General features: G+C 60.1%; 1 protein-coding gene across 6 annotated transcripts in view; it reads right to left on the reverse strand.

Annotated features, from left to right (window-relative positions):
- APBA2 (amyloid beta precursor protein binding family A member 2) overlaps positions 1-12,212 on the reverse strand; it is a 37,945-nt gene extending 25,733 nt beyond the window's left edge. For 2 of the 6 annotated variants that reach the window (XM_070400312.1, XM_070400313.1), the window contains exon 1: positions 9,435-9,578. The gene's annotated coding sequence lies outside the window, so the exon portion shown is untranslated. Of the gene's footprint in view, positions 1-4,862; positions 5,033-9,091; positions 9,177-9,434; positions 9,579-12,127 lie in introns of those variants that run through there. The other 4 variants (XM_070400311.1, XM_070400308.1, XM_070400309.1 and 1 more) reach the window with 4 other exon arrangements.
- Between the last annotated feature and the right edge of the window lie 3,500 nt (positions 12,213-15,712).

Below are 15,712 nucleotides of genomic sequence, written 5' to 3' on the forward strand. Positions count from 1 at the left end.
GTCCGTGCTGTCCAACCCTGCAGGGGCTGGAGCGCTTCCTACTGCTCCACCACCTCGCCAACAGGGATGGAGACTGTGTCGAACTTGGGTTTCTGTAGCTCGGTGTAATTTTAACTCAGAATCCTCTTACATAAGGTGTTGAACATCTTTTCATTCACTTAAAAGACCATTTGCATTTATTTCTACTGTAACCAAATGTCCAGATCTTTTAGCCATTTCCTTCTGGGTGTTGATCTTTTCCTTTTAATTTTTAAAAAGTATTTTTCATTGATTTCAGAGAGGAAGGGAGAGAGGGAGGAGAGATAGAAACGTCAACGATGAAAGAAAATCACGAATCGGCTGCCTCCTGCACGCCCCCTACTGGAAATCAAGCCTGCAACCTGGGCATGTGCCCTGACCAGGAATGGAACCATGACCTCCTGGTTCATGGGTTGTTGCTCAACCACTGAGCCACGCTGGCCAGGCCCTTTTAATTTTTTAACCCTTATATTTTAAGGAAATGAGCTTTGTCTGTGATTCTAGCTGCACTTATTGTCCTGGTTTATTATTTGGTCTTTCCCCCTTCTTACAGTGTTCCCCCTCCCCACCCTTAATGGGAAGGTGTTCTTCCCCCTAAAGCAACTCAATTCATCAGTCTTTTCTTACGTTGCTTTGCATTTTGGATCATAATTTCCCACTACAGACTATAAAAGAACCCATTTGCATTTTTGCCCAGTACTTGTGATAGCTACTAGCTATCAAGAGCCCTTTGAAATCTAGGCTGGGAGATGATCAATGATATCAATTAAGCTTTTATCTTAATCCAAGTGGCTACTGTAAAGTGATGAAAATGCGTGTTGGTCTCTGCCCCAGTTCCCGGCACAGAGCGCCTGAAACCCGCACAATATCCCAGGATGAAAGCACTTGGAGCGTCTGCTCTAATCGTTGGTCTTCGGCCTGGTCCCGGACAGAGCCCCCGAAACCCCTGTAATTTCCCGGGGGGCACGAGTGTCTGCGCCCTACTGAGGCGACCCTGTATGGGCTCCGGGATGGGGACTGGGTCACCAGAAAGTGCAAGCTTGGAATTTTCAGTCAACCCATGGAACCAGGAGGTCACGGCTCAATCCCAGTCAGGGCACAAGCCCGGGTTTCCAGGCTCCATCCCCAGTCGGGGGTGTGCAGGAGGCAGCCGATCCATGATTCTCTCTCATCACTGATGTTTCTCTCTCTCTCCCTCTCCCTTCCTCTCTGAAACCAATAAAAACATTTTTTTAAGGAGTGACCGCTGGATCGGAGGTCTTGGCGGTGCTTAGGGTCCTTGATGGGGGAAGTGTGACTGAAGCGGGTGGAAGAGAGGACGGGAGGGGAGGGACTGGAGGGAGCCAGTAGAGGCAGGAGGTGCACAGCAAACAGGGCAACAAAATAACAACGATGATGATGATGATGAAAATAGGAGAGTAGCAGAGGAGGAGATGGCGTAGGAGACTGGTTCCTCTTTTTTCAGTGTGTCCGAGGCTGTGCTGGGGACCAGAGAGCGTGCAGGGGGGCATCTGGTGCTGAATGGAGGAGGGGTGGCTCTGAGAGGATGCGTTGTTCCAATCTCGGTAACAGCGGGAGGGATGTGTGCACAGATGCTGGCAGGCAGTGGTGTGATGGGTGGGGTCTGAGCCAACCCCGTGAGTTCTGCTTCATATAAAATCCTGGAGAACCCCTAGCCGGTGTTGCTCAGTGGATAGAGTGACGCCTGGAGACTGAAGGGTCCCAGGTTCGATTCTGACCCAGGGCATGTACCTGGGTTGCTGGTTCTCTCCTCGCCCCTGATCTGGGCACACGCTAATGTTTTGTTGAGGATCTCAGTGTCTATGTTCATCAGGGATATTGGCCTGTAGTTCTCTTCCTTTGTGGTGCCTCTACCTGGTTTGGGGATTAGGATAATGCTGGCCTCGTCAGAAGAGCTTGGCATGTGCCTGCCCTGGGATGTTCTGGAACAGTTGGAGGAGGACAGGGCTAGCTGTTCTTGGAAGGTTTGGTCAACTCCCCTGTGAAGCTGTCTGCACCGGGACTTGTTTGCTGGGAGTGTCTTTCTGTTACTGCTTCTACTTCATCAGTTGTTATCAATCTATTCAGGTTTTCTGATTCTCCCTGGTTCAGTTTCGGGAGACTGTGTTTTTCTAGGAATTTACCCATTTCCTCCACATCGTCCAGCTTGTGGGCACATAGCTGTTCGTAGCATCTCCTTACGCTCCTTTGTGTTTCTGCTCTACCCACCTCAGCCGCTCCCCTCCCTGCCTACAGATGCCGCACCAGCTCAGGCACTGTCACGGTGACTGTGCCACCTTTGTTTCTTGGGACCCAGATCGGGGTGGGGGTGTTTACAGGAGCTGCGCTGCAGCCTTGCCCGGAGCTAGGCCGGGGAGGGGCGGGCACCTGCTCTCCTAGACGCCCTCCCCATCGGGGCTGAGGCTCACCCCAGCACCTTCCTCCACTCCAATGTCCGTGCATGTTCATATCAGTGACTTCCGGAGGCTGAAGGGGGATCCCCCAAGTACATACAAGTAAGACGAAAATTGTAATCTGAAATTACTGCTCATGTGAGTAAACGGAACGCGCTCCCATCGCCAAGCCGACTGCAAACAACAGCATCCAATTAACCCTGAGAGGCCTCCCAGCTCCTGCAAACGACCCCTCTGCACCCTCAGACACAGCTCCTGAAGCACACGCTAGACACGGCCACGGTCTCCCCGCTTTGCAAGACGGGAGTTTCTCCGGCGCAGCCTGACGGAGCAGCCCTGCCCGTGGATGCGCAGCGATGGCTGAGCCCGCGGCGCCAGCACAGACCGGGGGACAGGACGCAAGGTCACCCCTTGTCAGCCCTGGTTTCCGGGATGGAGGCGTGACATTCACGGATTCACGGTGGCCTTTTGCTGGCTGCCCCCACCCCGTAACCTCCCGTTCTTGGAGCTCCAGAGTGACCCTCTGGGGCTCTCCTTCCTGGAGGCCACAGAACTGGCAACCTCTCCGGACACGTGCTCTGACCGGGAATCGATCTGTGACCTCCTGGTCCCTAGGTCAGTGCTCAACCACTGAGCCCCACCGGCCAGGGCCTCCCAACTTCCTTTTCCATAGATGTAAGTGGGCCAGCGTCCCCCTGTAAGTAAAAGAACTGCTACAAGTGCTTCCGTGGGGGCAGGAGCGATGTTAGTGCCGTGAGTGGGTGGCCGTCCACACTTCCTCATACAAGAACCGCCGTCTTCAGGAAAACACGTCCCCCCAGACCAGCCAAGTAACATCTGTGACAGTGTCACTAAGAGCAGGACAGATGGCGACGGTTAAAAACCTGTTCCTGAGAATCGACGCCGACGCCGGCGGGGGACCATCAACAAGACGCGGAGAACAGGCGGTCTTGTTTTTCTCGATGCGCCAACGGCCCACCGTGATCAGACACCGAGTATTGGGAGTGTGTGTGTGGTGGGGGGGGGGTAAAAGGTCGCCCACAGTGAGAGGGCAAAGCAGTGGGCGATTTAGAAGTGGCCACAGGAAAGGCCGCCAGCCCCGCCAACCTGGAGGCCTGGTCCCCAGCACCTCACGAGCCTGGGGAGAGGCGAGCAGGCACCGCAATCCTGCGTGTCAAGAGGCAGCCGTGGGCCATCTCCTCTCTCCGGGAGGACGTCTGAGAACCCACAGGCAGGCCACTCCCCGGTGCTCCCGATCCACCAGACCACCAGGTTCGCACGGAGGGCAGGGGCTCGGCCCGTGAGGCACTGCTCCCGGTTTATTCACCGAGAACCGCCAGGCGTCTCTGGGCCTGGGGCACACAGGGCCCAGGAGCGTGTGTTCTGACGGGGAAGACCCGCGACCCGTGAGTGAGCCACGAAGGGACCGAGGAAGATACACCCAGCGAACTCCAATCGCTATCGACTCAGACAAAGCCAACTTCAGAACAAGGAAATTACCTGGATAAAGGGGGGAGGGGGGGTGCGTTGACAGGATGAGATCATCCCATTCTCCAAGCAGAGACCACAAGTATCCAAACCGATGGGGCAAAAACCGACAGAACGGAGAGGGGAGATGACGAATGACTGTCGTCCTCGGAGACGAGCAGCCCCGTCGTACACGCAGGCGCACAATCAGCGGGGACGGGTTACTGAACAGCACGCTCCATCACCTGGACCCCACGAGGCCACAGCACAGGCCAACCAACAAGAGCACACGCGCCTCTCGAGCTCACGTGCGGCCTCACCGAGGGCCTCGGTCCGGGTGGGCTGCTGTCACAGAACGCACCGTCTGGCGGCTGATGAACAACAGCAGACACTTAGTTCTCATAGTTTGATGGAAGCCCGAGACCAGGCGCCAGCAGGGTCAGGTGAGGGAGCGTTGTGGGTCGGAGACGTCTCCCCGTGTCCCCACGTGGCAGACGGGGTACTGGGAGGGAGTCAGAGGATGTGGGCCTTGCACGGGGCCAGCACGGACCAGAACCCCAACTCTTCTTGAAGTCCCAGCATGCTCTGTGCTCAGGGACAGGTCATGGCTGCCTGGCGCTGGTCCGAGCAGCCTCGGGGTTTGTCGGGAAAGCAGAGAAGAACAGAGAGCTCCACACACACACAGTGGGGCCCTCAGTGGGGTGGGTGCCTCCATGCAAAAACCCTCCTTCGGACACCGGGCACATCAACGTTCAGGAAAACCACAGATGCAAGCACTGTCGCAGCCCACACACCCAGGAGCCCCACCACGCGCTTTCTTTCTCCATTTGGACCCCTCGAACACAGACCGCGTTGAGCTTAGAAAGTACCGACGCCACAGTCTCTTACTGGGCTGTGGTTGACACCAGCAAACGTGACCCGTCAAACCGCCCGCGAGATAGGAGGGCCGTGCAGGACACACACCGGCCACCAGAACGTCTCCCAGCTGCTTGATCCTGCGTCTGTTTGTGGCTCCCAATGACCGTGGCAGAAGGGACTACGTGTGACGGCAGATGCTGAGAAAGACTCTCCAAAGCCAGCGACTGGACTCGCCCAGGCCCCCGGGATGGGGCAGTGGCAGCGCCCGGTATTCCGAATGCTGCCCTCCTTCCCTGACCAATACCGCCCTTCTCCGTACAAAGGCATCATGTCTTCCCTCCAAGGCCAGGGCCCAGGCAGGAGAGGCAGGCAGGAGGCTCCGGGGGGAGGGCTGGCCCGCAGGCGGGCAGCGCGGCTGGGAGCTCGGGAGGCTGCCTGCCATCAGGTACAAGACGAGTTTAGAAACGTCCAGATGGCGGAGGAGGGGCCGGGCAAGAAGGGGCCTCGTTCCCAGGTGGCCGCAGGCTCTGACAGGGGTCACCGTCCAAACACACCAGAGAGAATTTCTGTAAAGGGTCAGAACGCCCGCCTCCCTCCCCAGCCAGGCCGTCTCCTGGCCGCAGCCACACAGCTGCCCGGCCCTGTGCTGCCTGCCCACTGAGCGCTTGACTTCAGGAGGGATTCCTCACGGAAACAACTCGGGTCCAGGCCTGGTCCGGGGAGAGGGGGAGCGGAGCCAAGCTCGTGCTGAACGGAGGAACCGCGCTCCTGGGGCTTCCCTCGCCAGCAAGAAGCCCAAAGGGCCTGGAGGGCCAGGCACTGCCCCGCTGCCAGGGACACAGAGGTGGACACAGTCTTCACGTTGGCGAGGGAAGAGACACAAAAACCAAGCGAGTGTTGCACGTACCTCACCAACTGCACGGGAGGCGCTAAGAAGAGACACGGAGTGGGGTTCGTGAGAAAGGGCAGCCATGCTGATTCGTGCAGCTGGTCGGGGAGCTGGCATACGAACACAGAACCCAAGTATGTGAGGGAGCAGCCAGGGGGACACCTGGACCAGACGCAGGCGGGTGAGGAACAGCAGGTGGGAAGGCCCTGAGGTAAGCATGACCTGGCTCACCTGAGGACCGGGGGGCATGTGGGAAAGAGTCCACAGTCAGCCGGTCATCGAGGATGGGCGCGAGGGTCCCGGGTCAAGGTGGCAGGAGGGGTGGGGACAGCGCAGACCAAGCCTGGACCGTGCGGCTGTATGCTGGGAGCCTGGGCGGCATGGAGGGACCACAGTGGGGAGCAAGGGAGGGAACTGGAGAAAATCAGGCTACGGAATGTGGGAGTGGAGTGGGCACTGGGGAGCCACTGAGGGCTTGAGCGAGGGACACCAGGCCTGGCCGGGCCCAACCTGCCATGGGGCAGCTCCGCAGACCCACCCGGGAAACCCCGCAGCCGGTACGGAAATCCTGCCTCACACAGCAATAGCACCCCACCGACGGGTACGGCTCCCAAGCCCACGGGGAAGCCTCGAACCTCACCAGCTGTGTGACCTTGAGGTCCCCGCCTCCCCGGGCTCCCTGTACGTGGAGAGAGGACGGGACGGAGCTGGGGACGGGCTGCAGGAGAGGAGAGAATACTGCGCCCACGGCAGCTGACTCAGCCTGTGCCAGCAGGCGGCTCTGAGACACCAGCTGGACCCAACCCAGGTGGTGGGCGGGGGCCTGGGGGGGGGGGGGGGGGACGGAGCCAGAAGTCCTCCCCACAGGCATGCGGCCCAGCCACCAAGGGGGCACCTGGGCCACCTTTTGGTGAGCCGTCGTCTCCAACGTGACCCACGCTGGGACCGGGCTGCGTGGCTACATCACTCCCCACAGGTCGCCACACGTCCCCGTGCCTCAAGGCCACCCAGCAAGGGCAGGGCTCTCTCGCCGTTTCTCTAAGGCAGGGATGGGGAACGTCCAGCCCGCGGGCCGTGGAAGGCCTTAGAAATCACTTGGTCTGGCCCTGCCGAGGCGTGAGGGGTGAGTTCATTAACCATTTGACCGAATAGAGCAGGCAGGTTTTAAAGTGGTGATTTTGAACGGCGCATGAACGATGTTATAAATGTCCAGATGGCCCTGGCAGAGAACGAGGTTCCCCTCCCGGCTCCAAGACCAGGCTGCCCCTTACTCCGGAAGGCCCTCGAGGCCAGCTGGCGGCGTGTTCGGGCCTCTGTGCCCACTTGCCCTCCAGCACTCGCCCGGACAATAAAGGCTTCTCCACCTCTTCAGCCTGTGGTGCCACCAGAGCCCCACCCATGGCGCCATCAGGTGAGGAGGCAAAGGCCAGGACGGAGGGAGCTGGGCCTCGGCGCCGGCTCCCAAGTGCTTCCCGAGCGGCTCCTGGTGTCTAGGAGCAGCCGGTGTCTGAGTGCTCGCCCTCTCGGCCGCAGGGTGTGACTGGTGTCTCCGACAATTAGCTGTTTCTCATCCAGCTGCTGAGCTGCCGGGCAGAGTGGCTCATTCATGTGCCTCCATTTCACAATCCGACCCCACCAATTAGTCCTGTGAAACTGTTCTTTTTTTAAGAAAAGGGTTGTAAGTACTCAGGGACAGTTAGGCAGACACGTGAACAGGTGTCGGGTCCGGGGTGTCCGAGAAAGCGGGCAGAGGTGGCAGAGAGCAGGGAGGTGACTGTCACCTACTTGGCCCTCCTGCCAGCACCCACCTCACCCCTCTCTCTCTCTCTCACAGGCGCGCACACACACACACGCACACACACACGCATGTGCGCATGCATTGGTTCAGCCCACACTCCTCCCAGGCACAGAAGCCCGGACCTGGCGATGGAAAGGGGGAGGTGCACGGCCGTGCTCCCGAACAAACGCCCAGACGTCTGCAGAGACAGGCCCCAAGGAAGACTGTCGGGTGCCCCATCACTAGTGCCATCTTCCAGACCTGGCCCAGCTCCGGAGAACACCCCCAGGGTCTCCCGTCCAGTGCTGGTAGCCCCACTACCCCCAGGAGGCGGCCAGCTGAGCAAGCTGACCCCCACAAGCTCCGACTCGGTCTCTGATGCCCGGGACACGGGTCTGTGCGGCTCTCCGCCCAGGAGAGCCTCTCCAGCCCAGCCACCCAGGAGTGAGGGCACAGGGCAGGGAGCCCTAGCAGCTCTGGACGAGGAAACCAGACCTTCTCTCTTGCCCAGGAGAGGAGAGAAGCCCCACCCCGCCCGCCTCACCTCACCAGCAGGACCACTAACCCAGAGGCCAGAGCCGCTAGCCACCCACAGGCTCGGCACCTGCAACCTGCCCCTGGGGAAAGTTGTTCCCTTGCGCCCCGAAGCGTTCGGGTCGTGTTTTCTAAAACAACTGTTCTCTCTCAAAGAAAAAGGGAAAAAAATTGGAGAAAGGGGGGCAGAGGTGGAAGACGCCAGAGTGGCTCAGCCCACAGGACCAAGCCCTGGAATGAGACCCCCGCACGGGTACCTCACCCTCTGCAAAGCCAGTGGTGAGATGGCTCAGCCACAGATCGGTGCCTGGCCCCCAAACGGCCCAATGTGAATAGATATGGAAAAAATGCAGTCTTCCTTCCGCAAGCAAATACTAAGTTAAGACAAGCAGGGTCCATTCTCACTGAAACGGGCAGGGTGGCCCCCACGAGGCCCCTCTGGGACGCCTGGGCACAGGGCACAGGGCCCTGGGCAGCTCGTCCCCAGCCCAGCCTCGCACACAGGCCCGGTGCAGAGCCCAGCTTGCGGCGCGGGGGGCTCAGTGTCGGCCGTGAGCACCAGTCAATGCTCCCACCTCCCGCAGCAGCGGGCAGGAGCCGGGCCAACGGGACTGGACCCACTCGCTCCGCCCCAGCCCCTGCCCCGTGCTGGAGGCCCCGAGGCCCGGGTGTTCGGAATTTTTAATTGAGGGCTTTCTCCCGCAGGGCCTCATTAGAAAGCGAAAAGGAGGAGAGGGCGACAATCCGGGCTCGGCTTCCCGGGAGCCAGGGAACCCCGAGGCGCCCCCAAGCTCGGGACTCGCCGCCTGGAGCAGGGACTTAGTGCCAGCGCCCAGCGGGGCCGCCGGAGGCATAGAGACCCCAGCCCAGCAGAGCCCGAGCAGACAGGCCCCGCCGGCCAGCGCCCCTCGTCCGCGCCGGTCGCCCCTCGCCGCGCAGTCCAACGCCCAGGATGCGCCAAAAGCCAGCTCGGCTCCGCGGGTCCAGGGGACGCCGATCCGCACCCCCATCCGCCAGGACGCCCGGCCGCCCCGCCAGGTCCGAGGGACAGAGCCGGGGCCTCGGCTACCCCTCCCCTCACCCCGCCCCCTCGCCGGCCCGAGCCCCAGGTTGCAGCCGGGGGCCCCCACGTACCTGGCTCGGGCGCGGGGCTGCGCGGCCGCCCGGCCACCCCCGCCGCCACCGCAGGTCTTTGTGAGCCCGCGCCGTGCCGCGCCGCACGCCGCCCGGGAAGCTGGATGGCGGCGGACGCGCCCCGGACGCGGCGTGGGCACGCAGGGCCGCCTCTGCCGTGCGCCCCGCACCGGCCTCCCCCCACCCCGGACCCCTCCCCCGTCCGGGACGCAGCTCGGAAAACGCCGGCGGGCCACCCGCGCGCGCGGTGGGAAGAAAGGAGGACAAAGATGTGGTCGTGCCCAGCCCCTCCCCCGGGCCCGCGCCGGGACAGTCGGCGGGGCGGGCGCACGGGAGGGCGCACCTGGGGCCGGGTCCTGCGGGGCTGATCTCGGGGACCCTGGCCGGAGCCCGGGCTCTGGAAGCAGCGACGCCCCAGGCGTTCGGGCCTGGGGAGCATGCAGATCCCCGGGCGCGCCCCAGACCTGCCTGGGGTCTGGTCCTCAGACGCAGAGCGGGCGATGGAGGCTCCGCACCCGCCCCGCGCCGCCGTGCTGCCCCCTGGTGGCTCGGGAGCGCCTGCATGCAGCGCGCAGGGGCCCTGGCGACCGCGCCCTGCTCGGCCCAGCGTGGTGCTGGGAGGGGGGTGGGCGTCCAGCGAGAAGCCCTCGGGGATTGCAGCTCCGGAAAGCGCATGGGCCAGGGGCGGTCCCCCTGCCGATCCGCTTGGCGCGAGCCGCAGTCCAGGTCTCTGGTCACCCATCACCCCCGTTTCTGGCACCCTGCGCTGCCTGAGCCTGGACTGATGGCCTCCCCACCGCACGGCCCATCCTGAAGGGAGAGGACCCTAACCCCGTCCGCTTCGACTCACACACACCCGAGGGGAGTGGGCGAGCAACCCCCCTGGAAGCCCTTCCGGTTGTGGAGACGCTGGTGTCACCTTTGACCCCTCTTGCCCGTTCATTCAGTCCCAGGACCCACGTGGTCACCTGAGGTTCTGCCTGGAGACCTGCAGGGGTGCCTCCTCCCCAGAGGCCTGGTCATTTGCCTTCTGTTTCCTTTTCTTCTTTGTTGGGTTGGGCGGGGGTGTGGGGGACCCTGAAGCAGAACAGAAGGCCACAGGAGGAAGGGGAGGTCTGGGTGGGTGACCCTGAGGAGAGGGGCTGGGGAAGCCGAGTCCTGCTCTGGACTAAGGCGGACGTGGTGTGGACTCCTGAGGTCTGAACCCTTGGCTCCCCCGTCCACACCAAACCACATGGACCCAGAGAGCCAGACCCTCTAGCTGGGGGGCAGCTTTGTAACCAAATGCCAAACAGAGCCCGAGCCCGAGCAGGCCAGGGCGGGCGCCCCTCGCCTCCCCGAGGTGCTCTGTCTCCACTGTTGTGTTTCACCTGCTAGACAGCTGGTGGCCCAGCCCACAAAAGGCTCAGCTTCCTGGGGCTGCTCTGGACCAAGCTTTTCCCCAAATGCCAGTGACTGGACAGCAACAATTGGGAAGAAATGACTCCACTGGCCTCTGAAATCTGTCACCTCTTTCCCCAGCAGAAATGATGGGGTCCCAGCGCCTTCATCTTCTGGCCTCGTTCCAATGTGGTCAGATCCCGAAGGGGAATCAGACGCCTGTGTCTGCAATGACCCGGGGGCCCTGCGTGTCCTGGGGCGTGGGCAAGCTGGGAGCTCTGTGCTCTTCCCCCAGCCACCTCGCGAGAGCCGCGAGAGCCCTTCCCAGGGGCTAGGTCTGGGCAGCCGCTGAGGTCAGCCCCTCCTGCACAGGAGCAGCTGTGCTGATCCACAGGCCACCAGGCGCAGGGAGCAGCCCTCGGGGCTCCTAAACGGGTTGGGCTTAAACCGTCCCTGTTCAGTGGTTTTTTAACGAAGCTTGGAGTGGCACCAGCCTGTCTCAGTATTCCACAAAACTAGAAAGCCGTTACGTAAACGAGTCTCAAACTTGACTTCTGAAAAATTCCTGTATGGCAACCTCCACCGTAGCAAAGTCAACAACAAACCAGGAACGAAAGATGTGCAACTCCCATCACCAGTAGTTAACTGCCCGCATGTATCGAGGGACAATGCAATGGATTAACGTGGAACGTTCTCGAAGGCGCACTGTTCATGAGAAAACGAAGACAAGATGTGTGCTGTGTGCCAACACGTGTGTAAAACCACAGAGGAAAAGGCGTGAGCAGACACGTGTTCGTATGCTGTCACCATTTGAAATATGTGTTACCCATCCCCAAGCAAAACTGTTAAACCGTCACTCGTAACCCTGGTTCTTAACTCTTTGGAGAGTCACAGGCCTCTGAAATCTGTCACCTCTTTCCCCAGAGGAAAAAATAGACCCTCTGACCTGCAGCCACAGGGGACACCTCTGGGACTGTGGGTTGAACCCCACGGCTGCACTACCTGCCGCCACCTAGTGGCCACGCACGTGAACTGCAGACTTCGTGCCAATACCCTGAAGCTCCAAGGAGTTCCAGGCCAGGCTTCCCGCCAGGCCTTTCCAAAAACTTGTCAATGCCTGGGCACTCACCGTAAGTTAGTTTTTAAAAAGAATGCACGCCTTCCTTCCACAGGGCAGATGAATGCTCTGCCATACAGGTGGGGAGGACGGCTTAGGCTGCTCCCGGACTGCGAGAGGGCATAGGCCCGGCTGAGGGACCCCTCCCCCAGCCCCAGTGCACAAATTTCGTGCACCGGGCCTCTAGTCTATATATATATATAAATAAAAATAAATAAATAAAAGCCCAGTGACCGCAACAGCAGAATGACCAGAAAGACCAAAGGCTATGATGCACACGGCAGCAGCCAACCAGCCGGATCTCGCTCCCCCTCCCCAGCCAGCCCGCCCGCGGTCGGTTGCCAACCGCCCACAGCCCCTCCCCCCGGCCGACCCCACCCTCGATCAGGCCCCATCGGTGCGGGCCAGCTGGACCCCACCCATGCACGAATTTGTGCACTGGGCCTCTAGGATATGTATACTTTTAAATCCCCAAGGTGCAGGATGCATGAAAAGAAAAGGGATCTAAGCCACACCACGGTGGTCTCTGATTCTCTTACCGTCAGCATGTTAGTCAGAGGGGAAATTCACCAAGCGGCTCACATTCTAGCAGGTCTCTCCAAGGCCCAGTGCTGTGCTCAGCAGCCGCAGACATGTCGTGGGAAACCGCGGGAGCACAGTTCCTCCCTAAAAAGAAAACAGCATTGTGGTGGTGCCGCCTTTCCTTACGGAAATACTGGGAAGGAGACGCTTTTCCCACGAGATCGTAAGCAGCAAGTGCAAGCCCAGCGCTGCCAGAGCCCCCAGTGAGGAACGCAGGGCTGACGAATGGAGGTGGCCGTCCACCATGACGTCACCTGAAGCCCTGGATCCAGCTGTGCCTGAAGTCCCTGCGGCTGGATGTTCCCATTTTTTAAGCCTCTGAGTTCCCGTCCCATGACCTCCAGGGCCTGGTCTGACACAGGGAGAGCCACGGCTTTGCTGTAGCAAGTGCCACCATACAGGAAGAACACAGCCATGAGAGGCCAGGGAGAGCAGCAGCGATTATTGTCATGGGGCCTCTTTCCGTTCCAGAAACAACCTCCCTGGTCGCCTCTGGCACCTTGGAAGCGCGGTTAAGAGGGAATTAAAGAACTGATAGGTAAAGCTTGCGGGGGCAGAGGCTCGGGGAGGCCTCTGGAGCGACGCCCTCCACAGCTGGACCCGCGGTCCTGAGGGGCACAGACCATGCTGGGCCTGAGTCATGTCACAGTGGAAGGGGGGGGCGGGTGGCTGCTGATGGAGGGAGCACTTTGCAACCCTCGGCGCTGGGCTCTGTGGTGACTGTCAACATGGCGTGGGCCCATCGCATGGCTTTTCCGCTGTGGCTTTTCCAGGGGCGGGACCGGGACCTGAATGCCCTCCCCACCAGCCTCCGAGTTCGCCTCTCCTCTCTTAGGTCCTTCTGCACTTGGTGGATGCCAGGTTGCCCTCATTTCCACATCAGGACGTGGGGCCTGACCCAGGCGGGTCTGCAATGACCTGGCAAAGGCTGGAAGCATTTTTGGTTGTCACAGACGGGGCCGATGCTCGCGGACAGGGACCAGGGTTGCTGCTGACCATCCCACCTGGCACGGGGCAGCCCCCCACACAAGGACCTGGGCCAAGCCAACATGTCACTAGTGCCGAGACTGAGCAAATCTGAGTATCTGCTAATGTGTCCATTTATTTACATTTAAAAATCTTATCCTATATAATAAAAGGGTAATATGCAAATTGACCCTAACAGCAGAACAACTGGGAATCACTGGTTACTATGACACACACTGACCACCAGGGGGCAGACGCTCAATGCAGGAGCTGCCCCCTGGTAGTCAGTGTGCTCCCACAGGGGGAGCTCCGCTCAGCCACAAGCCAGGCTGCCGGCTGCCAGTACAGCGGTGGTGGTGGGAGCCTCTCCCGCCTCCTCAGCAGGGCTAAGGATGTCCAACTGCAGCTAGGCTTGCTCTCCTCTGGCAAGTGGACATCCCCCGAGGGCTGCCGGGCTGCCAGAGGGATGTCTGACTGCCAGCTTAGGCCCAATCCCTCGGGGAGCGGGCCTAAGCCGGCAGGTGGTCATTCCCCGAGGGGTCCCCACTGCGAGAGGGCACAGGCCGGGCTGAGGGACCCTCCCGAGTGCACAAATCTTTGTGCACCAGGCCTCTAGTAAACATATAAAAGCTCATCACAAGTGGGGAATGACTTAAAGCAATAAAAAGCATTGCTACAGTCCTAGCAGGTTTGGCTCAGTGGATAGAGTGTGGGCCTGGGGAATAAAGGGTCCCGGGTTCTATTCCAGTCGGGGGCACATGCCAGGGTTGTGGGCTCCATCCCCAGCAGGAGGCAGCTGGTCAATGATTCTCTCTCATCATTGATGTTTCTTTTTTTTTTTTAAATATATTTTATTCATTTTTTACGGAGAGGAAGGGAGAGAGATAGAGAGTTAGAAACATTGATGAGAGAGAAACATCGATCAGCTGCCTCCTGCACATCTCCCACTGGGGATGTGCCCGCAACCCAGGTACATGCCCTCGACCGGAATCGAACCCGGGACCCTTCAGTCCGCAGGCCGACGCTCTATCCACTGAGCCAAACCGGTTTTCGGCATCATTGATGTTTCTATTTCTCTCTCCCTTCCTCTCTGAAATCAATAAAGAAATGTATTAAGAAAAAGAAATACAAAACACTGCTCCATTTCTATGCTCTTCGAGAAAACAGAGAACCAGACAGCGACAGGCCTGTGACCCCACCTTCTGCCCCGCCCGCCCCCAGGGGAGGTGGGGTCTTCCTCACAGCCCACCCAGTGGTCCTGCTTGGCCACTCCTGGGCAGAGCAGTGGCACTTGGGAATTTTCCCGGTGATGCCCGGGCCCTGTCCCTGCTCCCAAGACCCAGGCCTGGAGCTGACCACCACCCACCACCCGCGCCCCCCCCCCCCCCCCCCCCCCCCCCCCCCCGCCCACACACACAAGCGCAACTGCTGGCCCAGCACTGTGGGGAGCCGGTCCCAGGCTCCTCTCCACAGCACCACGGACCTCCCGCCAAGAGACAGGACAGCAGTCACCTCCTTAGAGACGAGGAGACAATAGGTGCCCTGGTGAGGAGGGCTTCAGGGAGGGCATCCTGGTCCTTCTGCTCCTGGGGCTGCCTTGCACCGGTTCCCTCCCCCACCCCCGCGCTCCCGCCATCACTGTGGGCTCCTGGCTCCCTTCCTGGTCCGCCTCCCCGTCTTGGAGAGATTCCTAGAACCCTTCACGCAGGAGGCAGAGGCTGGAAAGCCGCCTCCTGGTACCCAGAGAAGGGACGGGAGGTATTGTTTCCTGGTGGCAGGGCTGCTCTCTCTGGCTGGGCGCCTGCTTTCTCAGGACGCTTCTGTGCAGGCCACTCCAGCACTGAGCCCGGCGTCCTGGGGGCACGGGCTCCAGCGTGGCGGTCCGCTCCCAGGAAGGCCTCCTGGCTGCCATCCCCTGGAGCTGCTCTCCGCAGTGCAGCCTTTTCCTTCGGGACTTGGAGTGTGGCTCACAGGTCCTTGTTTGTGTGATCATTTGATTAAACTGAAGTCACCCTCCCATGTTCTGTGTGAGGTGGAGATGCTTTAACATGTGCAATAACTGCTGACATGACTACAGATGTGTCATAAAACATGATGACATATTAAACACACACACACACACACACACACACACACGGGTTCTGCTGCCAAGAGAGGGCTTGGGGGGATGAGAGTGGGTGCAGGGAGCCCAGACGAAGGGGGGTGGGGAGCAGCAGATGGATGTGAGCTAAAGAAAGGCTAAAGAAAGAGGCCTTTGTGAGGGCTGTGTGTGTGTGTGTGTGTGTGTGTGTGCGCGCGCGCACACACAATTGTTGGAAGCGAGGCAGTGTCAGAATTCAACTTCAGTCTCTGGCTTGTGCAACTTGAAGAAAGATGAGGCAGGCCTGTGGGGGAAGTTCAAGTGTGTTTCCCACTGTTGCCATGAGAACCATTAGCTTCTTGCCCTTACGATAAGCTGGGCCTTCCATGTTTGAGGAACGGGAATGACAACAACAGGAATTAATTTCATGCTCAGCCACAGCAGCCAACCAACCCCAGGCCAGCACCATAGCTGGGGTGGGGGAGAGAGACCAGGT

Source organism: Myotis yumanensis, unplaced genomic scaffold (genome assembly GCF_028538775.1).
Source record: "Myotis yumanensis isolate MYYU_CA2020_CCGP unplaced genomic scaffold, mMyoYum1.0.hap1 SCAF_20, whole genome shotgun sequence".
NCBI classification, from domain to species: Eukaryota; Metazoa; Chordata; class Mammalia; order Chiroptera; family Vespertilionidae; genus Myotis; species Myotis yumanensis.